Source organism: Ursus arctos, unplaced genomic scaffold, assembly GCF_023065955.2.
Source record: "Ursus arctos isolate Adak ecotype North America unplaced genomic scaffold, UrsArc2.0 scaffold_13, whole genome shotgun sequence".
Lineage (NCBI taxonomy): Eukaryota > Metazoa > Chordata > Mammalia > Carnivora > Ursidae > Ursus > Ursus arctos.
This window is the reverse complement of record NW_026622797.1, coordinates 47,866,868-47,892,499: the sequence shown is the minus strand read 5'-3', so window position 1 is coordinate 47,892,499 and position 25,632 is coordinate 47,866,868. Positions and strand designations below refer to the sequence as shown.

Genomic DNA, 25,632 nt, shown 5'->3' with positions numbered 1-25,632 from the left:
TCGGGGACAGCAACAGCAGACACCCAACATGAAAAGCATTCTAAACCCCAGGCATGAGGGTGGCTGGCTTGATCTGATCAAGTAGATTATGGATTTAATGTTGCAAATCCTCTTTTTTTAAAAAGGTACCACCGTATATGAAGACGGGCCCACTTCCATGAGCTCTGAGCACATGGTCAGCGGTGGCGACAGTTTGGAATCACCCCTGTTGGACGTACCACTCATTTACAAAATGCATGGACAGCCTGGGGGCCTGGGCTGTTGGATGCCCTGGGGCCTCCTGAGAAGAGAGCCCAGACCACGGCCTGCCTCGGGAGCCGGGCTCCATCACGGTGACAGGTGCTTGATCTTTCACCTGGCCGCTGCCGCTGACTAGCTTTCTCTGATGCTGCTGTCATGTGCCTTGTCTACTCTGACCTGTCAGCTTCTGAGCCCCAGCTATTTCCTGAGGGATATAAAACTCAACAAACGGCAGATAAACAATACAAAACATGATTTCATGCTGTCATGCTGCTGTTTCTCTGGATTGTAGCCTTGTGGCAGCTCCCTGATTTACAAGTATCATTTGACACTCAACTTTTCTCTTCCGGTTACTTCTTTTTCCTGATTTTACCCTCAGTCCATCAGCAACCTCTACTGCCTATACCCTTCCCCAGCCCCACTCCCGGGACCCTGGCTCTCAAGGTCACCAAGCTACAAAAAGCATTCTTGTAAGTTCACCAGCAAGTTAACCTACCTTGTCCCCAAGAGTTTAACACTGTCTGCATGTGGCTTTTGCTGCCAGTGTTGGCTGTGCCTGATCATCTTCTCTGTCCAGATCAGCTCTGTGTGCTCTCTTCAGTCAGAAGCAGACATCCTCCCAGGCTGAGAAACTGTCTTGTCTCTTTTCCCTTATCTCATCCCCTATATCCAGGCAGCCTGCCTCCGTCAAACCTCGAGACACAGTGTTCAAAAAAGGCTTGCAATTCATCAAGATTTACTACAGATTTAATAAAACAACATTCCTAAAAGGAGTCTATGAACCACAGTATGATATACTAATACAAGCTATCAGTATGGGCATAATCATTTTACTTCAATTCTGTTTCCTGTTGAAGTCATTCAAAGTCTTATTCCAGTATTTAAATCCTTCTGTAATCTGGACTCACTTTAAATCTCCAACTACATCATGATTGTTGTTTTATGACGGACCCTAGAAACGGAATATATCCTTTCCTCTAAAAGCCTTCCTTTAAAAACGCAGCACCACCTTCTCCAAGACCTTGACACAGATTAAATTGAGTTTTAGCCACACCAGTAACCCCTCGGGCAGAATTTGAATTAGTTTAACAGACATATGTGCATTGCAGAAGTTTTTATGTAGTTTCCATTTTCCTGCTTCTTTATTTTCTAATTTGTGTTTAGCACAAGCAGGGATCATGTCTTAATATGGACTATTAGTGACCAACAGACTTCAGTTCACTACTGATGACAGATTAGTCCCACCTCCCTCACTTTTTAAAATACATAAATATTAAAATATTATTCCTATACACTCACCCTTGGTGTCTCCTCCAGAGGGTCCAGTGATGAGAGAGTTACTAAGAGTATTTAAAAGCCTCATTTCAACTCAGGAGCAAGAAATTCATCCGCCCCTGACAAAAACACCTTAAGAATAAATTCTAAACACCCAAGTGTTATTTTCTTCACCCCACAAACCCACGAACATTATGCGACCATGACACAAGCTTGGATGACATCCCATGGTGATCAGATGATAGATGCTTTCATTGGTTTCTCCTTAAATCAGGGCTATTAACAGCAGCATGATACTGAATGAAAACCCTCAGCAAAAGGGCTCAAATTGTATCTGACAAGGCTCACTTTATAAACCTCAACTATTTTCCTACTGAAGAGTTGTTGTATTAAGTCAACTCTGTTTATACAACCATTATGTATTTATGTTCTCTTTAAAGATAAATGATACTTTTATGAAGAATGAATTGCACACAAAATACTATCTGCCTTGGAAAGATGCCAATATACACAGTTAAGATACACAAAACAAAAACAACCAGCTACCAATACTTCTTCCAAACAGAACAAGTGGTATTCAGAATTCTCTTCTGCATAGTAGGGTGATCTTAATGAGGGAAGCAATATTAATGTTACTGATAGAAAACCTGAGAAATAGATTAACTGTACCTTATGATAATTGCACTAATATATTCACTATAGAGCTTAGGATATTTTAATTTGAATTTAAACTATAGTTTAACATTATATATAAATTAGAATGATCTACTTGAATGGGCAAAAATACCAACTTCACTAACTCACTAAATATTTATTGACAGGTGCTTTGATAGGGGAATATGAAAATACACTGTCTCTACCATCTCAGAGTCTTAGGGAAAACAGATACACGACCATAAAAACAACCATATGTTAACTACTATAATTATTCAATCGGCTTTGCTTGGAAACACCCACATTTAAGAATCTGGTGAATCATAAAATGGGTATGATGGAGATCTATTTATCCTGAGCGATGTCATCTCCAAATTAAAAAGCAGTATGTATAAAATTATCCCATTCATGTTGAACAACAACAAACAAACCAGATTACATAGAAAGGGTCAGGAAAAGAGACCCACTTGCCTCTGGGATAGGGGTGGGTGGGTAGAAAGGAACATGGTTAAAAAAAAAGACTATCATTTTACTTCACATACTTCTATTATTGTCTGAATTTTTAAAGTCATCTATATGTTCATGTGATACTTGACTACTGAGTAAATAAGTGACTGAAGCGGATAGCATAGGAGAAGCCAGCAAAGCAGACGAGCTCCCAGTAGAAGACAATCCAGAGGAGGGTAGAGTCATGGAAGCCACTGGAGGACAGTGTGGAGAGAGAGGGCTGGTCAACCAGATCATCAGCCTGCGTAACAGATGTGGAGGAGGACAAAGACGCAAGAAAGGACATGCTACAAAGGAAGAGGACTCTAGTTTGGGAACAGCAGCAGTGGAAATAAGAGTGCAGCAGGGTGAAGATGGGGTGTGAGGATGGGATGAGCAGCAGCTGGAGATCAAATGCCGTAGGACAGGTAACATGGGAATGAAGTGAACTGGGAGCAAGCTGCCCCTTCTGTCTCTGCCATGTTGCCAAATAGGTACAAAAAAATACTTGTCTGTTCTGTGACAATCAACAGCACAAATGTGATCGTGAATGGCAACTAACACTTGTGGCCACAGACGTCAGGTGTGGGGACCCACGAAGAACCTGACAGACTGCCTAGGAACAACTGATGGGGTGGCCGCTCTGCAGCTCTGTCTCCAGTTAATGGCTGCCAAGTTTTTTTGGGTTTTTTTAGGGTAAATATCTTGACTTTTAAATGTTGGCTCAAATTAAAACAAAAACAAAAAAACACTAGACTAGGCAAAATATGCCTGTGGGCCACCTTTAGCATTTTGACCCTTTCAAGTCTGGCACTGAAGAGAAAATGTCAGGTAAGAAAAATTTTATTTATTTATTTATTTATTTTTATTTTATTTATTTAAAAGAATGAGAGCTTTTCACATGTTGCTAGGCTAAGAGTAAAGATCTAATAGGCAAAAACCATCCTCTCATTTTTTAAAAATATTCAATACTTGAACAAAAAAAGGGCTCACTTTGTTTGGTTTTAAGAGTCTATATACTCATGGGGCACCTGGGTAGCTCAGTCTGCCTTTGGCTCAGGTCATGATCTTGGGGTACTAGGATTGAGCCCCACGTCTGGCTCTACACTCAGCAGGGAGTCCTGCTTCTCTCTTTTCCTCTGCCCCTCCTCCCTGCTCCTTCTCTTTCTCTCTCAAATACATAAATAAAATCTTAAAAAAAAAAAAGAACCTACACATTCACATACTCTACTGATAAACATTTAATCCACACTCTTGTATCATGCTAACATAACAGACCTCAGCTAACTATTTATTATAAGAGTTAAAATATGTGTTTGGGTGGGAAACACAAATTAACTGGTAATTTTTGAAAGGAAAACATGAGGAAGGACGCAAAATTCTCACAGAAAATATATAAACACTCAAGTGGACTTTCAGTTTATCAAATTTCCTCAGGAAAGAACTTCCCATTTGCAGCTGACTTATATTACAACAACACACCCAACAATTTCATTAGAATGTTATTTTTAATCAGTTCATCATATCGCTTTGCCTCAGGAACTGGAAGCAAGGAGTACATAAAGTCGCCAACTATGGATACAGAACATTCAGAATTCAAATAGCATTTTAACTGGGAAAATAGTTAGAAAAGCACAGCATCTCCACAAAAGAAAGGTATCAACAACTGGTACTCTTATATGAATACACACTCTTTAAAAAAAAAATCTTCATCACAAACTTTTGAAAATTGAAAAACATCTACTGCAAGATGTGAAGAATCTATTTGGTCATGACTCATCTGTGATAACATCATTGGCTGGGTCATTGCCATAGAATCTATTTTAAGCTCATTTCACTTTGCTCTAGTTCTCCTAGTTTATTAAAGGGCAATGGATGATGGGAAATGTTAGTGGTTTTACTTTCAAATGATTTTTCTCCTGACCCAACAAATACAATCTTAGGCACGTGGAAAGAGAACTCATGCGAAAGCCATCCGTATACTAGGCTTAACTTTCTACTGAAACTTCAGGCAAAGCCTGACTACCACCCCCACCCCTCTGTTTAGCATCTTTAACACTGGTTGACATTCTTGCCTGTGGCTCTGTGTCTTTGTCTTTCCATCTGCAGTACATTTCTCTGGCTCGTGTCCTTCGTCTTCAGCTCATACGTAGCTCTGCTCTAGCTTCTCCAGGGAAGTTCACTCTGTTCATCTGTTTTGCCTTACTTGCTCTCAGTCATTATTTTGTATTTGCATTTGTTGAGGTTTAGCTATTTTGCTTCTCTGGTCTCTTCTCCCTTCTTCCAGTTAGGACGCTTTCCCCTCCCTGCCCAAATTAGGTGGCCAAAAAATGCATTCTTTGTATATCCTTAAGAACCCCTAAGGTTCTTATTTGTATCAAGTTCACAAATTCACACGCTGAACCAGTGTGTTTGTCAGAAAATATATTTATACTTGTGACAAAGGAACTGCTTAAAATTTCCTGTATGTTTGAAAGCTCCTTCCAGCTCCCATCTCTGTGCACTGCAGGCATTTCCTTAGACTGCCAGGCCCAACATGAGCAGGTTGTAAAACCTGCTGTAAGACAGAGTCAGGAAGATATGGCCTTGGATGTGTGGGACCAGTGGTCCACAGAACTTACTCGGATCTCTCTGGGCTGTGGGCAAAGAGGCCCAGACCGTTCTCTCTGTTTCCAAACAAGACAAAGATTCCATTCCACTTTGGGGGAACATTCTCTTCTCCATTTAGCCCCCATCCTTTCAAAATCTTTGCTGAAAACAGATTTAACTGCCTCAAACAAACACCAAAGACTTAGATTTACAATTGTGCTTCCCACCCGAACAAATCTGCGACTGAAATAACATGAAGCCTTCTGGGGTTTATATTACTAAGAAGCCACACCACACAGGACCAAGAGCACACTTTTTATAACCAGACAGAACTGGGCTCACATCCTAGCATTCTCTACATAGCATACCAGCCAAGTGACTTGACTTCCCGGGCTTCAGTTTTTTTCATCAGCAAAATGAAGATATCAATACCTATCACACAGGATTGCAGTGAGGCGTAAATTACATGAGGCACTAGGGAAGAATGACTGGTGCGGCAGTAAACAGTGGCGCGAGGGGAACGGAACTCAGGAACGCCTGCTTTCGGGCTCTCTTCCCCCAGCCCCAGTGTGGATTCTGACTTTGCCTGGCTGGTTCTTCCCCTCGCCTACCCTTCTGGGAAAGGCTTGGTCCTCTTGATCCTGGCTGCCTCTCTGGGGACAGAGGCAGAATGAGGAGGGAAGGTGGAAAAGCAAGTGGGTCACGGTTAGGAAAGGAGTGTAAGTGTGCAAGTGCCGTAGAGTGTGAGGGCGTCCAGTGGGAGAACGAGGGACTTGAGGGGCTACTGTAGCTAGCCCACCTGTGCACTGACAAATACAAGTGAAGAATTCACTGTTTGAAACTGTCACCACTGGACTGCATTTGTTTGACCCTAACATCATCCTGAAGCTGGACTGTGTGGCTCTGGCTGTATAAGGATTAGAGTATTGTACCAGTCTTATTATTATTTAATTATCCAGACTTGGGAGTGGAGGTGGCTCATAAGCAAAAGGGAAGGGGAAGTCAAAACAACCAAGCTGCCTGCCTCATTGTAAAAGGAATGTAGGGAGGCACTGGAGGCGGGTGAATGATGGTCCAAGGGCCCCAGCCAGGTCTTATTACCCATCCCTGATTCACTCTGATTCTGGTAAGTCATTAGCATTTCTGTGTTCCAGTTCTTCCCCTGTAAAACGGCAGGATGGGAGGGTTACATTATTATGGTCCACCAGCTGACCTTTTAAAAGTTTGCTGGGAGATATACCAGCAGCTGGGTTCACCCAACTTTGGCTTGTAGTGCTCCTTAAACAGGAGTTCATGTGTGTACACATGAGTGTAAACACCTATCGTGTGTGCATACGTATGCATACACACACACACACACACACACACACACACACACACGTACAAATTCTGGAGCTGTCCCTGCACAAACAACTGAATCACTGAAAAAGAAAGCCTTCAAAAGGATCGTCTGGTTAATCCTGCTATATCCAAACAAGAATATCCCTGAATCTAAAAAGATGAGTAGAATTTTCTTTTCAGAATTTTATTTTCCTAAAATCTCCAAGGAAGAGGTTTACAGTTTCCGATTAATGATGTACTTGATTTTCTAACAACTCTCATAATGGAAAAGTTCCTCTTTGCTACATTTTTTAAATTGCACTCTTGCCTGCATTCTCGATTCCTCTCACCACGCTACTTTGTTCTCGCACAGAACATACCACCTTCTAACAACATATATTAATTTACTTATGCATTAACGTTTACTATCTATTGTCTCATTTCCTTGCCCCCTGACTGGAATACGCTGCCTCGTTCAGGGATTTATCCCAAGCACCCACGACAGTGCCTAGCTCATAAAAGGCACTTGATAAACATTTGTAATTTGAAGTTGAATTCTTTTTGTGTTAATCTTTGATAACAATCACCCAGCTACAGAGCTGGAAGGAACCTCAGCAAACAACATTCAGCGATGAGAAAGCTGAGGCCCCATGAGGGGAAGCAGATTGCCCCAGGTCCCCAGGTCGTACGGTTTCATCGGTCCTCTTCCACTTCGCCTCAGCACCTCCACAGGGAACTGCCATCCTGGGGGAACAGCATGGCTGGAAGTGGGCCAATGAGCGAGGCCAAGTCTGAACTCATTTAAAGCAAAGGAGTCCGAGAGAATAAGCTATAGTATTTATTTACAGAACATGAAGTCTCCTGTAATGATAATAATTTGTGCATCAGTAGCTGCTTTTATCTAAGGATCTCAGAGAGCTGATGACATTCTCAGCCCACGGTGCCGGCTATCATTATCTGCTGGGGCGCAAGGGCGCTAAGATGCTGGCTGTTCTGCGGCCTTACTGCAGGCTGCGTCAAGCTCTTTGGGGCTACACATCCACTCCGTGGTTTTATCTTCTATGTCCTCATCCTTATTAACATTGCAAACAGCTTGACAAAGCTACAGCAGCTGTAATAACCTCCCAGTCTGTTCTCTTTCAGGTGCCCCTAAAACCATTCAGGCACGTGCCAGTTTTCAAACCAGTGCACAGAGAAACAACACTGAGCATGTGGGGCGTCTGATCATGTAGCATGTCCTTCAAGTCACCAAGGGCTGGGCCTTCCTGAGCTTGTCCTAGACACAAGGCCATCTGAGGTACCCAGCGGCTTTTGGGGTTGGGACTTCTCTTCTTTCCTCACTTTACTGCCTTTGCCCCACACACCCCTTTTTTCCATCTGTGGAAAGCAGATCAACTCTGCTGGAATTTTTACCTACCCACACAATGATAGTATTTACTACTACCCCTCAATTATTTAGGAACCACATTAAGGGCCAATTAGATTGAGTCAACACAACAAGTCCTGTGGAGGAGCCCTTTTATACGTGGTTTTGACCAGGTGGCATTCCTTCCTCCTCGAGGAAAGAGAGAAACAGTGGATTCTGCACTCCGACACTTCTCACCACGAATCCCTCTCCAGGCCCCTCACTGCACGTAGGCAGGGGGTTACTGTCCTGTTGCACAAAGGTGCCAACCTAACCAGTGCTGCCTACATGCCATCAGCGCCACAGCAGTCTCTTCACCGGGGCCAAGGTCACAGCGTCAGCGGCAGGCGGAGGAACACGTGCTGCAGTCTCTTGTGTGTGCTGTGAGCTTCCTCTGCTCCTGCAGGTCCTGGGACCACCCTGCTCACTTGGCCTGTGGGCTGGCAGCTTTGTGGCTGAAATGCCCGGCCAGCATCCTGAGGTTTGCCAGCTCCCTGGAACAGGAGGAAATCCTTGGAACAAGCGGAAATAATCCCAGGCTCAGGATTTCCCAGTGTTTTCTGGGAGGCCTGTGTTCTGGGGGAAACTCAAAGGTATAATGTGGAAAAAGAATTCTGTGATCAAATGAATCTGTGAAACTTGGGTAGAAAAATATGGTAAACAATGGTGGTTGCATAAAAAACTAAAAACAGAATCACCATATGATCCAGCATTTCATTTCTGGGTATATATCCAGAAGAACTGAAAGTAAATTGTTGTTGTTGTTGTTGTTGTTGTTGAGAAAGAGAGAGCATGGGGAGGCAGGGGAAGGGAGAGGGAGAGAGAGAATCTTAGGCAGACTCCATGCCCAGTGTGGAGCATGAGATCATGACCTGAGATCATGACCTGAGCCAAAACCAAGAATTGGACACTTAATGAACTGAGCCACCCAGGTGCCCTGAAAGTATATTCCTGAAGAGGTATTTGTGCACCCATGTTTGTAACAGTATTATTCCCAATAGCCAGAAGGTGGAAGCAACTCAAGTGTCAACCCGTGTTGGATGGATAAACAAATGGGGAATATCCATACAATGGAATATCACTCAGCCTTAAAAAGGAAGTTCTGATACCTGCTACATGGATGAGTCTTGACAACATGTTGCTAAGTGAAATAAGCCAGTCATAAAAAGACAATACTGTATGATTCCATTTATGTGAGGTACCTACGCAGAGTAGTCAAATTCATAGTAATTCAAAGTAGAATGGTGGTTGCCAGGGGCTGGGGGAGGGGAGAATGGAGTGTTATTTAAGGGGTGCAGAATTTCAGCTTTGCAAGATGACAAGAGTTCTGGAGACTAGTTGAACAACAAAGTGAATATACTTAACACCACTAAACTGTACAATGAAAAATGGCTAAGATGGTAAATTTTATGTCATGTGTATTTTACTAAATTAAAAAAAAAAGTACCTTCGACAGTCATCTTTGCAGTAGGACTTGTCAGAACCTTTAAATGCTAATATGCATTGGTATCCCCAAAGAGGGGCATACAGCAAGCAGCTATGCCCAGCTTATCTGGCCATGCAACCCATTTTTCACTGAGTATCTCACCGGACCAGCGTGCTTCAGAACGTACTTTAGGAAATGAGCCTCTAAACTAGAAACTGTTAGAAAATAGGAAATCCTATTTCTTTTATGTTTACATCAAGGAAGGAAGGATTCCAGAGCCCAAAGCCAGATTTTTGAAAACAGTTTTAACCTGCTATCATCCTCTGGCTGAGGAGAACCAGGCTCTATCCTCAACTGAGTTACTTATTAGCCACATGGTCTCGGTCTCGAACAAGTCACTACTTTTATCTCCCGTGATGTGTGAGAATGATACCAGCTCAACCCATCTTACTGGTTTGTGGTGAAATCTAATGGAAAAACGTATGTGAAAGAACCTGAAAAGTACCAAGTGCTATTCAAAATTTAAGATAATTATTAAGTACTTATGCTTATTAAAGTGCAACAGATAACTTCAGGCAGTATGAAGAGCTCAGAATATCCATGGCACCAAACAGGCACCAATACGCACAGAGATGAAGGAGAAGGGCAAAAGGAAGAATGGTGGATGGAGCACTTGTAATGTAGCAAATAAGAGAGACTGGGAGTCAGAAAACATAGGTTCAAAAGCTGATTTTATTGCTGTCTGACCTTGGACAGGTCACTTAACCTCCCTGACTCTCAGCTTGCCCAGCTGTCAAATGAGGTGGCTGGAGATCACGTCAGATCACTTCCAGCTATGAATCTATCAAATACTGAGAACGATGTGCTGCGGCACCTGCACACGTCCCTTATCAGACACTTAGGCTGGCCCTCGCCTCGTGCTAGGATGCAGGGATGAGCAGACCACGGTCCGTGCCCCCTGGCTAGTGAGAGGGGGCCGCTGGCCTGCAGGCCAGCAGGGGAAGATGAGAGGGCCCACGTGGGGGATGCCACGGATTTATTCGCTTCGCACTATTCTCCTAGTCCCTTGCACCCACGCTTTTTTAAAAAAGGTGCTTCCAAAGTATCTTTACTGCAGTACTGACTCAATTGAGCTAGATCGTGGGGAAAAGTTGCTAAATGAACAGAAGTACATACTTCCACAGCAGCAAGGCTGCCCAGACCTGGGGACCCATCTTCCTTCCAGGTTCAGTGACTGCTCACAGAAAACGTGTGGCGCCCAACCACTGCCTGTCAGCAGACTGGTCATCTGGCCTAGGCACCCTCTTGGTGGGGCACAGCTGCTGGTGGTGCAGGAAGATGGGAAAGGAGTGGCTGGATAGGGACAGGCAAGGAGCTCAGGGAAAGAAAGTCTCTGGGGGAAATGGCAGGAGGAGAGCTGGCCCTCACTGCGAAGGAGCTGGTGGCTTTTAACTGCCTGTGTGCCATGACAGAGAACCCCTGAAGCTGTCCAAGAGGGTAGGGGGCAAGGTAAAAGTGTGCCTGTGTGAGGCAGGCCACACCCAGGGAAGACTGAGTCCCAGATGAAGGGTGGGACGGAGGGAGTGCAGAGGAGGGGAGGCTGGGACTGTTTAAAGGACAGAGGTTTGAGGCTTAAAGTAGGGCGGTGTTGATAAACGACAGAAGGGATGAAAACAGTGGGAAGAACGTGTGACCAAAGGGTGTCAATATATTAGCTGCATGGAGTAAGACAGCACGCTTGTTCCAGCTTTTGGGGAGACAGGGCAGAGGGGGAAACTGGTGACCACCTGTAAGGACTGAAGAAATGACGAGATGAGCTGGAAATCAGTAGTGGTGGAAAAGGGATCTCTGTTTCTGTCACATTTAGACTGAACTAACTGGTAATGGAGACTTTGAGTAAAAATGTCCTCTGGAGAAAAGGTATAAATGAAAATGAATTTGCAGACATGGGCAGGGGAGAGACTAGACATGGGGGATGTGCAAAACAGAAGGGGCTATTTGTACAATTTGCATTTAGATCAAGGATTCACATCTTTGGGTCCACGAAGAGGCATTCAGGAAGTCAGTCCACAGACCTCCTGAGGTAGCATACCGTATTTGTGTTTCTGTGTATGTGTGCACACGTTTTTCTTAATGGAGGATTTCCCTAGCTTTCATCTGGTCCTCGAAAAGGCCGCCAAATGGTGGTTTAATTGGTAGTAAGATCCTCAATATTTGATGGAAAATTTCTCTCCTATCTGCTTGACAAATCTACCATGTCAGAGCACATTAAGAATACAGTGGTAGAACTGCACTTTTTTTTAATAATAATTTTTTATTATGTTAGTCACCATACATATCCTTAGTTTTTGATGTAGTGTTCCATGACTCATTATTTGCATATAACACCCAGTGCACCATTCAATATGTGCCCTCCTTAATACCCATCACTGGCTTATCCCAGTCCCCTACCTCCCTCCCCTCTGAAGCCCTCAGTTTGTTTCCCAGAGTCCATAGTCTCTCATGGTTCATTCCCCCTTCTGTTTACCCCCCCTTCATTCTTCCCTTCCTTCTCCTACCGATCTTCCTGCTATTTCTTATGTTCCATAAACTGCACTTATTACCAAATTTAAGATCCAAGGCATAGTCACTCTCCTATCATCTTATTAAAATTAAGGTACATTGTAACACTCCAAAGACTACTGACACTGGCAAACATATTTATTTTATATTAAAAATGTTAAAAATATATTCAAAATTTTGCAAGCGCAGTTCCCTTGCAAAAGGTTTACTCTGTATGGTATTTTAATATAAAAGTACCTGGATCTATTAACATTCACAGCTAGATTCAAAGACCTGCCAAAAACAGTTATTGGAACAACTTTTAATAGTCATGAACCCTTTTCCCCCAAAAGGATGTTATCAAGTACACTGTGCAGTAATGACTATAAATACATGACATGCCTGTTACTATAAATAAATATTGCACATTCTCCCAACCCATTTAATTACCATTCACCCAACGCAGTGCAACTAAGAAACTGTCTGTTGAATTCTGAAAATGGGAAAAGCCCTCGTCTCTCTCTTAGGTAGTTTTACAATCCTAACAATAGACTTAATGAAGCCTTTTAAAACACGGATGATTACGTTAAAATGACCAGGGCATGTAAAAATTCATTACATAGACCCTTCTGCTGTCTGGTGGATTAAATGCCTCATCACACCCTAGAGAGAAGTAAGAACAAAGAATAAAGAAAAATCACAACTTTCTGAGTGAACATCTTATGCATGAGATTTAATTTGGCCCTATAAATCACTCAGGACTTCACCCTATACCCAAACTGCAGAGGAGCTATGCTTGGTATAAATCATGAAACGGCCCTAGGAGTGCTGCATGGCTTGTTGAATACAAATCCACATCTCGATGATGCTAAACAATTATGCAAGTTTTAGCTTTTTCCCTTGAGAAATGGTAAGGGCTACAAAAAGCAAGTCCACTCCCTGGGGACTGTCTGGGACTGTTAGCACCCATTACCCTTAAGTGCCCTCAGAGATCGCACCAATTGGTAGTTTTGTTACATTTATTTCTAAGAGTTTTATGTTTTTCTGTTGCTGTTGCACATGGAATTGTTTCTCAGCTTCCATTTTCACCTATTAGCTGCTAATATATAGAAATATAATTGATTTCTGTATACTGACCTCATATCCTAGGTCTTTACTAAGTTCATTTATTAGTTCTTTCTAGAAGTGGTTTTATACATTCTTTAGGATTTGCCTATGTAAATAGTCATGTCACCTACAAGTAGAGAGAACTGCACTTCTTCCCATCCAGTCTGTATGCCCTTCATTTCTTTTTCTTGCTCGATTCTCCCTCTTAAAGGGCTACAGCAGCTTGTTTCACCAGTGAGGAACCTCCTGCCACTGCACTCCAGTTGGCCTTGTGCCATCTTTGATCTTTGTAGAGCCAAGACCATGCCATGGGGAACCGTGGCCTTAGCAGAAAGATCTTGATCCCATCAAGCCATCCACAGAACACAGGGGGCCTGATTCAGAGCCTCAAACTTGAAGGAACAAGAATTTATAGTTGATTTCCCATAGTTTAATTACTTGTACCTCTCAAGATGCTGACATGTAGAAGAAGAAGAAGAAAGAAGAAAGAAGGAGAAGAAGAAAGAAAATAGCCAAAGGAATTACTGAATGTTTGGACTTTGGATCCAGAAGGGTCCTTAAGAGGTTAAACCTCTCCTCTTATAACAAACGTGAGGCTCAGCACATCCAGTGACTTGTACAAAGCCAGCTGGAGGCAGAGGAAGAGTCTGCTATTCTAAAAAGGACATTAACTGGGAGTGTACAGACCTGGATTCTAGCCTTGAGTAGGTCAGGAATGTACTTCTGTCTTCAGACTGTAAGTCTAAGGGTCTAGGCAAGGTCTCAGATACTCTGAATACTGGTCCAAGTAGATAGGATAACTCGGGCCCTGGGAATATGGGCATCTCTCTTTGGGCCTTTGCTAAGGATGTACCCTGAACCAGGGCAAGGTAACATTTTCCAGTACCGGCCCATTTGTAGGTGGCTATTACACTTAAGAAATGAGTTTTCTGGGCGCCTGGCTGGCTCAGTCGGTATAGCATGTGACTCTTGATCTCAGGGTTGGGAGTTCAGGCCCTAAGTTGGGTGTAGGGGTTACTTAAAAATAGAATCTTTAAAAAAGAAAAGAAAAAAAGAAATGAGTTTTCATCTCCTTGCCTGAATAAACTTACACTGAAGTAAGTTAAACACTAGGATCTCCTTGAGCATTTCTGGCCCTTTTTACACCAACTGCTGAATACGATCATCTCCCATCATCATGGAGCTGTTAGCATCTTAGGGCTCACACACAGCCCCTGGGGATCCTGCTAAATCTTCTCTTATATATTATTTGTATTTGTCTCTTAGAAGAACTTGACAGAGCCAAGAAAATCACCACTCTGTTTAGCAAGCATATAACATGTTCTCTCCTTGTTAGCCAAGGGATGTTAAGATGTCCTCAAATAAGCAAGCATGTTTCTGTCAATCCCATATATATATATTTGAACAGCTGAAATTCTCGAACTTTAGGAAGTCCAGTTCCTCAAATTTCCCCTCCTTGGTGAGTAAGGCCAAACATTCTTACTCACCAATCACTTCTCTAAAATAACCATCAGTTGTCACTGCTAAAACAGAAGTTCCAAGAGGTCAAAAGTGTTTACTGACATCACAGTGAGGCCCCAACCAGACGAAATAGAAACCAGATAATAAAAGAGCATCACTCATGGCTTTTGGGTGTGTACTGGGCAAAGCTTGTTTCACAAGGGGAAGCTGAGGAGGGTAGGAAGCACCAAACTAGCTACTTGCACCAGGGGTGCGGTGCTTGGGAATATCACCTCATTTGACTAGCGACAACCCTATGGGGGTAGATATAACATCTTGAGCTCCTGAGGAAGCCAGTTAAGTAGCTTGCCCAAGGTCAAACAGCTGGTTAGTGGCAGAGTGGCAATTTGAATCCAGATTGATCTTTCTAAAGTCCAGCCTTTTAATTAGTTTTATTATAAAAGTAATATAACCACATTAACAAACACGGAGACAAAAATCCCTATAATCTCATAATTCAAATACAACCGTTAGCATTTTGGTATAATTTTTGTAGGTTTTTCCTATGCATGCATTACGCTTTGCAAAATTATGATCATATTCCACAATTTGGTATCCTGCTTTTTTCTTAACACTTGTCTAACTTATTTAACCATTTTTCTAATCATTTTAATTAATATATTATATTCCAAGAGTAGACATGTTATAGTTTACATAATGAGACCTCAAACTGTAGAACACTGAGGTCCTTTTCAGTTTTGGGGGCAAAGCATGGTGTTCTCTCTCTTTTTTTAATGTTCAGTTAACCACCATATAGTATATCCTTAGTTTTTGAAGTAGTGTTCAATGACTCAGTAGTTGTGTATAACACCCAGGGCTTATCTTGAGTATACCCATGCTGCCTTCCCAAATATGTACTGTCACCACTGAAAGCTTCAAATAGATAATACCAATCAACAGATGATTAAAAAAAAAGAAAAAACTATGATGAAAATATCTTGAAAATGCCACCATCCCTAAGCTCTTAGGCCTAGAATCAAATAAATCTGATGAATGCTATTAATGAAGGGTCACCCAAAAATAACAAGCCCAAAAAGGCTGCACTTCTGAGACTCCAGGCAGCAAGTGCTGTGAATGGTTCAGTGCTCTACTTTCAGTTTCCTAGGAATGCCAACAAAAGAAGTTATCCTCACTAAAATCTAGATTTAGAAGAATGAAAATTCTTTGAAAAGAAAACAAGTCCTATCCGCTTTATGTGTCAGAGTGGTCAGAACTTACAAATGAGGCCAACATGTTCACCCAGGACTGTGTCATATTTCAGAGTTAGTTTGCTATTCAAAATGCCATGCGCCCATTCTTCTCAGGTCAAGTGACTGAACAACAGCAGAGGAGCTCTGAGTTTTTGGCAAATAACCCTATGATGTAAAAGAGTCAGCAATATCGAACCCTATGTGAGTTTACTGAATTTATAAAGTATAATGCATGGCTGCCAGAAAAATCTCCTACGTTTGTGGGAGAGTAATAACCAAAATATCTGTGTGTGACTGTGTCCGTTTTGAAAACTTTATTAGAATCCATGCCGCCATCTGTGTGATGTGGAAACAGTACACTTAAATGCCTGGAAGCATCTATGTGCTCCCCAGATAGAGCACTAAAGACTCCTGCTGATCAGGGAGAGTAGTAAAAATGGGGGGAACTGGGGAATTCATTCCTACTGAGATGGAATATACCACTTAATGACAACTTGACTACAGTCCATGCGAGATAACCTTTTACCCTATCCACAGTGCCTGTTTAAATCCATATCTTTGTCTTCATATCCCCAGTTCTCTCTACTCCACACTTTGATGGGGAGTTGTACTTCATCAGACCCTAATGATATCCTTTTCCTCTCCAATGTTTAGCCAATCCTGCACTTTGGACTTCCCCTTCTCTTAAAAGTTAATATGTTTAGGGGCGCCTGGGTGGCTCAGTCGTTAAGCGTCTGCCTTCGGCTCAGGTCACGATCCCGGACTTCTGGGATCGAGCCCCGCATCGGGCTCCCTGCTTGGCGGGAAGTCTGCTTCTCCCTCTCCCACTCCCCCTGCTTGTGTTCCCTTTCTCGCTGTCTCTCTGTCAAATAAATAAATAAAATCTTATTAAAAAAAAGTTAATATGTTTATTCATGAGAATGTCAAATGGAATGTCCAAATATAACCGCTATGGAAAACAAATTATCCAGTAAAGTTGAAGATGCACATACTCTAAGACCCCAAAATTCTTCTCTTAGGCACCTGTCCTAGAGAAATTGTTTGCAGCAGGATGCATGTACAAGAATGTTCACAGCAGCATTGTTTAAAATAGCACAAAACTGGAAATGACCCAAATGTTCATTGAGAGGAAACTGGATAAATAAATTGTGGTGTGTTCACACAATACAAGACCATACAGCAGTGGGGATACGTGAATTTTATGTATGTCATTTCATGCATCAACAGGGATGAATCTTTAAAAAAACGACCAGTTAAAAAAAAGCAAATGGTACACGAATACCATTTGTATGTGTATGTATGTATGTGTGTGTGTATATATATGTATATATATGTATTCTCAGGTCAAGTGATTGAACAACAGCAGAGCATGTATGTATGTGTGTGGATATATATATATATATATATATATACACACACAGTATTTTTGTTTGCCTATGGAAAACATAGGCAGAGCATGTATGTATGTGTGTGGATATATATATATATATATATATATCCACACACAGTATTTTTGTTTGCCTATGGAAAACAAAACTTAATAAGAGATCACATAGTAAAGCCGTGGGGAAACAGTTACACAGACAAGCCAGGAAATGACAAACACAAAATTATTCAGCAGTGGTACCAGGAGAGAGGAGTATGGCCAGGGAGAAACACATAAGGACTCCCAAAGTACTGGTGATATTCTAGTTCTTATGTTGCAGGATGGGTACAGGCGGTTGTATTTCTTACCCTCTTTTTCCCTCCACTCCCCTCTCTGTGTATGTATATATGTATATAACTGATGCATATACACACTTCTTTGTGTGTGTATTTATATTTATATTTATATTCCCTTGTAGACATCCTCCTCTTCCTCCTCATTTCCCAAGTTACTCCGAGCCCTGGACTTACCTCCCTCCTTCCAGATCTTCTGACCCGTGTGGAGCCCTCAGCTCAGACCTTTGTTTTAGACTTGAGTGCTGGCTCTGTTCAACTCCCTCCTCCAAACATGATGACCACTGAAGACCCAACATGACTTCCTTTATTCTCTATACAGACTCACGTGGCCACCATGGATGGGAAGGTCAACTTTGTGGTGAGGTCTTACTCAGAAGGTAGTACCAACTGCACTGCAAGGGGACCTAAAATGCCACTCCGAGCGTGATAGCTGTTTGCTAAATTATACCAAGTTGATGCAGGCAGCAATGCTGGCCTTGATCTCCCAACCTGACCCAACCACAGTGTGTCCTATGTTCCTGAGAAGCTTGTCAAGTTTGCTCCGTTGCATTACTGCTGTCTAGCCTGACTTCCCAAATCACGCTTTTTTCCTTCCTACAAAACAATCTTAATTCTACCCATCTCCCAGACACCCAGGTTCCCACCTTAACATAATTCTTCATCTTTTTTTTCTTTTAAGATTTTATTTATTTATTTGAGAGCGAGAGAGAGCACGAGCAGGGAGGAGAGGGAGAAGCAGGCTCCCCGCTGAGCAGGGACCCCCCCCCCCCCCCCGAATGCAGGGCTCGATCCCAGAACTCTGGGGATCATGACCTGGGCCGAAGGCGGACGTTTAACTGACGGAGCCATCCAGGTGCCCCAATTCTTCATCTTTTTGCCTCTTTTAAAGGTAAGCTCTGAGATTACTTTTCTGCTCTAACCTCAGTTAGGTTCCCTCAGGAGTCCTTGATCTTGGTACCACAGCTGTAATTTAGACAAAACAAGAATTTGTTCTATTTCAGTAATGTTTATTCTAAAAGCTTTTTTATTTCCTGTTCAAAAATTAAAATTGATAAAGAAATTATTTCAAAAACAAATGAATTTGGCAATGTTTTTTATGTTGGGTTTTCTCTACTAGACTATTATGAAAAATATACATAAACTGTAAGCACTGTCCTAGAGATCTGAGTTTAGGGAATTTGATTTTCTTCAAAAATGTTTCATACCACTTGCATTGTAACATTAAAAAAGCACAGCACATCTCCATTTTCACTTTAATGGGCCAATTTTCATTTGCTCATAGAAGACACACTAAGTGAAGAATGAATATGAAAAAAAAATCACAAAAAAAGGAAAGGTTTATGCAAAGAGGTGGTAGGACACCGCAAAGCAAACCCTACATGAGCACGATGCTGTTACAGTCAGGGGCCGAGCCTAGTGCACAATTCCATAGAGAATGCTGAATTCAACAATAAACAGAGGAACTGAAAGACAGGTCTGAACTACCAAGCCAGCAAAGGTGATTCCAAAGTGAGAGGTAATAACCTGACTCAGGCCCGATTTGTGGGAAAGAAAACAGAAGAAAGGAGAACCTTTGGAGAAAAGCATCAGAATTGGCCAATTCCTTCAATTTGGGTGAGAGAGCTCTCAAATGATCACGGAGTTGGGGCATACGTGATATAAGAGAAAACACAAAACTCCGTCATTCGCCACACAAATTTGAGCAGAAATACAGCAATGGACGTTTGTGGGTTAAAGCATCGGGTGAAATGGTGGCTGACCAAATTTACATGGAAACGAGCCTATGGCATGCAGTGATTTGGGCTCTTCCCCCAAGAAGAAAATACAAAACAATTTCTAAATTCCAACAAAGAGCAAGTGCTTTTTATCACACTCTACGGTATTTACCTGAAGGATCTGAAAACTTACGCCTACACAAAAACCTCTACACAGATGTTTCTAATGGCTTTATTCACAACTGCCAAAATTTGGAAGCAACCAAAACGTTCTTCAAGAAGGTGACTGGATAAATAAGCTGTGGGACATCCAGACAATGGAACATTATTCGGCGCTAAGAAGAAATGAGCTCTCAAGCCATGGAAAGACATGGAGAAAACTTAAATGCATATAACTAAATGAAAGAAGCCAATCTGAAAAGGCTACATAGTGTACGATTCCAAATACATGACATCCTGTAAAAGACCAAACCACAGACAGTTAAAAAAAAAAAAAAAAAGATCAGTGGTTGCTGGAAGTTAGGTGAAGGAAGGATGGATAGGCAGAGCACAGAGCATAGTTATGGCAACGGATTCAAACCCACAGCGCATTCAACACCAAGAGTGAACGCTAATGTAAACTATGGGTTTTGGGGGGTAATGCTGTGTCAACGTAGGTTCATCAATTGTAACAACTGTACAACTCTGGTGGGGCACAATACGCATGTGGGGGGACAGGGGCACTTGGGAAATCTCTGTACTTTCCTCTTAATTTTGCTATGAACTGCTCTAAAAAATAAAGTCTATTAAAAAAACAACTTGAAAAAACAAACAAAAAAATAAACAAGTGCTTTTTCCTGATACATCTTGCTCCATTAGTCTGAAATTGTTTCTGAAGCTTTTTTACTTTTTCCTTCAAAAAACATTACATGGCATCTTTTCGTTGGTGTATTGACTACCTAGAAAACGTGGAAGCTTAATTATATTTTCCTCTAAGCCACTGTAAAAATAGAATAATAATAAAGTTACATGATTGGCTAGTAGCCAGTATTTACATTAATAAATATAACCGAATATGAGAAAATACAGTAAATATTATGGTAACTGTCAACATTTTTTTGTTCTTCCAGTTCATGGGTTATACATGAAAAAAGCGCTCCTGACACTTTGCCAGTGAGGCCTCTCCCATATCTAAAACTTCACTGTGGATCACTGTGAGGACTTCCAAACTTCATGAGTAGGTTATAGAAGTAATTTCATTTTCAGTACCTAAGGGCTGTTCAAACTTTTAACCCCATTATCAAATTTACTTTTTTGCAATAAGCGTCACCTTGACACATGGGTTAAGCTCTCTGGTCAAGGAAAAAAAGTTTTTCCCCTTATTTGATAACTGTATAATAGGCAAAGTGGCAGTTACTTTGTTTTTTAAACTACTGCTTCCTATACCACCAGTTAAGGACTACTTTGCAGAATAGTCTTCCAAAGATGAACAGAACCTCCCCCTACACCCCCCCCCCACAGGTTCTGTTTGTTTTAAATTACTATGGCATTCCTACAATCTTGAAGAAGAGCAACAGAAAAAATAATGTCGTGGAAAGGAACCTCCCGCCTGCCCATTCTTCCAGCCCAAGTATGAATCTGCTCCCTGCCACACTTGGAAGTTATTCAATCCGTGGCTGGTACTGCCCAAAGAAAGAGGGAAGAAGGAACAGACGTTGCAAACTCCTCTCTGGGATGCTCCCATCTGGTCTTCCCAGCCCCCCGCACCTCCCCTCAGACACTCACCACTGTGGCAATTCTTCATTTGACTCCCCGCTTCCCCCACAGCCAACATCACACAGCTCTTCGGTGGTGACAAAGGAAGACCTACTCCAGCCCCTGAGGCCCACACACTCTTTCCACTACATCACGCCGCCTCGTGACTGACCCTGAAATCATCTCACTTGGTCTTGGCAGTCTTATTTGGAAGGACTATGCAAATGAGTGAATTGTTGTCTTCCCCCCTTCTTCTGTTAACATAAATGATCCACACAGCATCTCACTTCCTTTCCTGCACTTTACACGCTGACTACATTTAGTAGTGGCACATTTCACAACTTAATGAACACCCCTACATCTTCCAAGAAGCGGCCTTATGCACCCAACAGTGAGGTTGGCTCTTCATAGACCACATGTACTCTGCAAAGGAGGATGTCTTTAATAATGGTGAGCCCTAGAAACAAAGATTAGGACTCCACATCTGAATATGGGCTTCTAGTCTCGCCTTAAAAATCACCCACGGCTAACACCCACAAGTGTGTTACAGGAAGTGGGGCTCAGGATTGAAACCTACAGACATCAGTGAGAAGAACCAAGGGGACCTCTGCCCTCACAGCCGTGACTAACCAAGATCGCTACTAACTCTCCTTTCCTGGGGCACTGCCCTCATCTCAGGGCATTTTCATAGGACTATCAGAGCGGTACATTATGGACACAGAGCACCTGGATCTCAGCAAAGCATCTGTGGCTCAAAGCATAGCTGCAAGAGATCGGAAACCCTGGGCTAAGTGACAATACGGTTTGAAGGCCCCAGAGGTGATGAGCAACAAACCCAGGGGTGCTAACATCACAGAGGAGCAACACTGACCTGGAGGGAGGTCCTGACAGTGGGACTTTGTAGGCTCATTCCTCGTAAGGTTTTCACCAAGATGTGCTTAGGGATATCACAAATAATTCACAACTGAGGGGACAGTCAACCAATTAGAGAAAAGAATAGAGATTTTAAAACCTTTCGGCCTGCTGGAATGACTGCCGGAATAGACCAAAAAAGAACCCAAAGAATTAACAAAAATAAAACCCTGCTTTTAACGGTAAAAAATCAGTTGTGTATTTATAGGAGGGTGTTATCACCTACCCTACACCCTCCAATCTGCTCAGCTGCTACAACTCAGTCCTGTTCACAAGTTCTGCCACGTGAGGCTGACCCCAGGCTCTGAGTGGGTGAGGCTCCAGGCCACTGACACACAGACGCACATCCACGTTGTGACTCTGACTTCAGACCAGGGGCTTCCTTTCACTCTCTGGACTCAAGCTCCCATCTTGGGCCTTCCTGTTTTGGCAGTTGACTCTAACTCGTCATTCAGGACTCATCTCTTTCCATGAGCTTCCCATCTGAGTCTTGTCCCTCCATGCCTCTGGTCCTCCTATCTGCCCCGTGGCCTGCTCAGCCAGACAATTCTGCTGCCCACCATCTGTCCATCTAGACTGCCATCTACGGAGGCCTTTCTCCAGTTCTACGCCTCACCAAATTGCCTTAACTGCCTCCTGTTTACTGTCTGCTGCGGGTACCGACCCCAGGAGCGTGTCCCCGCTCATGGATGTACCCGTTCTCTGGATCCCTGTCTGGTCTCTACTCTGGGTCCCAAGCTGACCACATCCTGCTACTGACAGAAACCCGGCTCTTCTATCTGGCAGGGGCAAAGGGGATAGGTTTAAAGCAATTCATATTTTAAAGTCTTAAGGATTTTTACTGAACACAAGTTCAGTGTAAGCCAGAAGTGTGACAGGGTGGCTAGATGGAGATGTAACCTTGACTCCCCTAAGTGTAGCACATAATGATGCAGAAAACATGTGCAGCTCATAAGACCTAACAGTTCCAGGAGTAGAGTCCTTACCCTATACTGGGCAAGCCATCTCAGAAGTATTGTTCATGTCTGAGTGCTATGTTCTTAAAGAGGCAATGACATCAAGGGAATGCACCAGAATGACAGAATCCTGGTATCAGGTAATATTTGTAAGAACAGGGTTTTTGGCCGAGAAAAGGGGGATTTGCAGGGATGGAGTTCTCCAGTGCTAAAGAGCTGTCACATGAAGGATGATGCGGAGACTTACACGACGAGAGACAGCTTGGACACACACAGGGACACAGCAGAAGAGGTGGGCTGAAGCAGTAAGTGCTGGTCCCATCTCTGCTCCTGACTCGCCTGACCCTGCATCTCTGGCCTCAGTTTCCCCCTAAGACTGGGAGACTATGATTTTGAAGGCCCCTCCCAGCTCTCAGAGCCCATGATTTCTCATCCTCATATTAACCCCAATCTAAGAAAGAACACAAGCATGGCCTTGCCTGTTCTATGGTCTGGGAGACCAGGTGGGTTCTTAGGTCTCCCAAGGGAAGGGCCCCTTGTAGGAAAAATCAAACTCACTGAAGTAATGTGTGAAACCAGTGGTCATAAGCTTTATGTTTCAGGAAATGAAAAATGTGGAATTTCTCAAAAGAGAAGGTGTGGGAGGCAGAAAAATGTTCACCCCCACCCCAATACTCACTTCCTAATCCCTGCCGTCTATGACTGTCACCTCACACGGAATGGAATGATACGGTCTAATCAAGTTAGGGATCTCGGGAGGAGAAGCTTATCCTGGATTATCCAGCGGGTTCTGAAAGCCATCACAGGCGTCTTTACGAGAGGAATGCACAGGAGATCTGACAGACAAACACAGAGGAGAGAAGAGAATTTGAAGGCGAAGGCAGAAGCTGGAGTGATGTGGCCATAAGTCAAAGGAACGCCTATAGCCACCAGGACCTGAAAGGCAAGCAACAGTTCTCCCCCAAGCCTCTGGAGGGGATGCGCTCCTGACATCCTGCTGTGGGCTCTGACCTCCAAAACTGTGAGAGCAGAGATCTGTTGTTTTCAGCTGCCAAGTGTGTGGTCGCTTGCTATGGCAGCCACAGCAAACTAACACGGAGATCTTCTGCACGAACTTTTGTGTAGCCCAAAAGTGGGAAGTAATAACCTTCGTTAGGGGAAAAGCTAGAATTTTAATGTATTTTTAGGTCTTTTCTCCATATACACACCAGCTCAGACAAGTGCAGCTCTGCTTTTAAAAGTGTTTCAGGGCAGTGACAAAAGTATCTTCCAAGCCATTCTTTACACATATTTTACTAATAATCTCTCCTTCACAGGTGATTTCAGCAGACAATAAATCTAGGCAAGGCAGACAACCGAGTGATTCCAACCTCTCCCCAGCAGCCCTGGCTGCAGTGGAAGAAATTATGCAGCAACTCACGGCGACAAGAGAAAGCCTACAGAGTAGGTGGGAGCTTGTCTTGGTTCTCCATCGTGACGTGGGCTGAGTTCCTCTCCACTCTCTCCTGGCAGCATCCAGCTCTCTCCTTGTAGAATGATGAATGCTACTGAGATGAGGACAACGAGATGATCCCAAGCCCAGGAACAGGCCGCCCCGGACTCCAACCCCTGCAGAATGCCATCCCTGGGAAGTCACTCTCATGCTGTCACCCCCAAGGGACCACCTGGTGGGGGCAGGTCAGGTTCAAAGAGATGGTTCCCCTTTAAGTTTCTAATTTCTCTTTGATAAAAAAACATCATTACAGTTTTTAAAGCCACAAATAAGGGTGAAAGTCTTAAATTCAGGGAAGAGAAAATGAAAGATGTGTACATAATTACCAGTTAACTTGCATGAGACTAGATGGTTCATTTGTCTTCTGCTCTTTTGAGCTTCAGTACAAGAGAATATCCACCACAGAGTTGAAACAGGAAGGTACTCCAAGTCTGAGAACTACTTTTGGATCTTGTCACTTCGTAGCTGTAAGTCCTTGGGCAAATCATTTCACTTCTGTTGGGTTTCATTTCCCTCACACGTAAAGCAGGGCTGCTGAGTAAGATAACATGTGGCCTAGGAGAGTGGTTAGTCCACTGGTTTTTGTTACTGTTCGAGGAACAAATGAATTATGTGTTCTGCATCCAAGACTAGACAACTCACCCCTAATTTTCCAACTCTTTCCTTGGATCACAACATAAATTCTGTTATCTGTAGCTCTTCCAATGGTTATCAAGCATCAATATCTGCTGGAGTTTATGTCTAGGAAGAAGGATATCTTATTATCTTAGAAATTCCAATTGGCAGAGGGCATGTTTTTTCTTCTCCAGCAGCACTTAGGCTTATAATGCAGACTTATATAAAAGAAAGTTGGTCAGTTATGGGTGATGTATAACAACTGTTTTTGGTGCAGGACTAAAACTGCTCTTCAACCTAAAGCAGAACTCTATGCAAGTTCCTCCCTCCCAAACAACCCCCTCCAACCCAAACCATTTCCTAGTCACCAGGACTTTACTCAGCTATAGAGAGGCTGGTCCTTCCCCATGTCCAATCTCCAAGAGAATGGGTCAATCTACATGGAGGCTGGGGCAAGGCATAGAGAATGGGAGACAAGTGGGCATCCTATAGGCCCTGGGGCTGACAGCCCTAAGTGTATGGATCAGAGAAGGCCTAAGGAGGAGTCCCATCTGCGCACCAGGGCTGCCTTCTCCATTCCCCACACCCACCTAATGAGCCCTCCAGCTCATTCAGGAAGCAATGGCTTCTACAGAGGGCAGGGAGTTCTGCTTATGGGTGTTCTTCCCTCTTCCTCTTCACACCTCCTTATAGCAACCAGCATACACAGGGAAACACTACACCCCAACACCACCCCCCACCCCCACATACACA

The 25,632-nt window shown here is 43.1% G+C and overlaps 1 protein-coding gene across 5 annotated transcripts in view; it reads right to left on the bottom strand.

The window, feature by feature from the left end:
• FYN (FYN proto-oncogene, Src family tyrosine kinase) overlaps positions 1-25,632 on the bottom strand; it is a 206,164-nt gene that overhangs the window by 148,585 nt on the left and 31,947 nt on the right. The window lies entirely within an intron of this gene.